Below are 1,478 nucleotides of genomic sequence, written 5' to 3'. Positions count from 1 at the left end.
TGTGACCAGATTTAGATATTCTGTAAGTTAGAGCCATATCAGCAAAGTACAAGATACTTTTGACTACAGACTCAATACTTTTGAAGATCAGCAGGTTAAGAAAATGAGTGAAACAAAAGGCTATAAGGCAACACAGAATGGTGGGGACTGCAGCAAGGTAGAAAGTATGTGTACTGCCTAAAGCATATAACTTCGATTTGTTAAAAAAATTATCCTAGTTGAATATATCAGAGCATAGTCTCGTCACAATTTTCTTGACTTCTTTTTATTATAATGATTTAGTAAGTATGCACTAAATACTGAAGTTACACTGTCCTAGACAACGAAGACAAGATCTTGAAGGTAAATGTTCAAGGCATATTCTTAAAAGCATTTAAGTGTTGCTTTCAAAATTTTATGTTTATCTAATTATTAGTCCATTTTTTTCCTCTTTTACATAATGACCGCTACAAGTTAAATGTATTCAATGTTTTTTCTATGGCCATGCCACCCTGAACAAGCCTGATCTCGTCTGATGTCGGAAGCTAAGCAGAGTTGGACCTGGTTAGTACTTGGATGGGAGACCACCTAGGAAGACCAGGTGCTGTAGGCGTAAAAAAAATAAAAATAAAAATAAAAAAATAAGGGATTGTAAGCTGACAAGGTCCTTGCAATCTGTGAGGTCAACCAAGGGTTGCCTCACCTAAAAAAAAACAATGTATTTTATGTTTTTTAACTTTTTTAAATCACCTTGTGTTAGTTTTATAAATGCTTAAAAATAAAAAAGTGCCATACTTGCATGGTATAAAAAGTTTTGTTTTAATTATCCATGGGAATTACAAACATTTTCTCTTATCACTATAAGATAGCATCCTATATGACATCTAAATGATTCTATTTAGCATAGATCAAATTATATTTTCATTCCTTTAGGAAATAAAGCCACTTTCATTTTAAAATTTCACCCTTTTCAAGGATATCAGCCAAAATCATCAAAAAACATGTTAGTATTTATGTTCTGTGAGGTTTTATTATCTATCTAATCAATATAAAAAAAGCTAATGGATTTTCTAAGATTTATGTACAGAATCAATTACTTTAAGAGGCACAGAACAATTATAATTACTTTTGTGTTGCAATGTCTGTTTTAAATATATGTCACATCTCTTGGAAAAAAAAAGACTTTTAATGTAAGTATTCACATAAAATAGGATTATTGATTTATTTAGCAGCCAATCTACTACCTCATAATTGCATTTTATGAAAACCATTGTGTTAAATATTTCAAGCTGTTCATGCCAAACTAAAACTATCAAAAGGTACCGTGAAAGAATGACCAATCTGTAATCAATGAAGGGAATTGAAACTTGGATATATTTATAATCCTTTTGGAAAGCTCTCACCATTTCAATTGTCATGTGGGAATAAAAAAGTTCAATAATTTTCTAAGTAATTCTAGACAATAACAGTTTTCTCAGGAAAATATAGAAACTTAAGGC

The 1,478-nt window shown here is 30.7% G+C and overlaps 1 pseudogene; it reads left to right on the top strand.

Moving 5' to 3' along the window:
- Nucleotides 1–473: 473 nt before the first annotated feature.
- On the top strand, nucleotides 474–592 carry LOC120598018 (uncharacterized; annotated as a pseudogene).
- Nucleotides 593–1,478: the final 886 nt, after the last annotated feature.

Source organism: Pteropus medius, unplaced genomic scaffold (genome assembly GCF_902729225.1).
Source record: "Pteropus medius unplaced genomic scaffold, Ma_sr-lr_union100, whole genome shotgun sequence".
Taxonomy (NCBI): domain Eukaryota; kingdom Metazoa; phylum Chordata; class Mammalia; order Chiroptera; family Pteropodidae; genus Pteropus; species Pteropus medius.
This window is presented reverse-complemented; position numbering and strand designations above follow the sequence as displayed.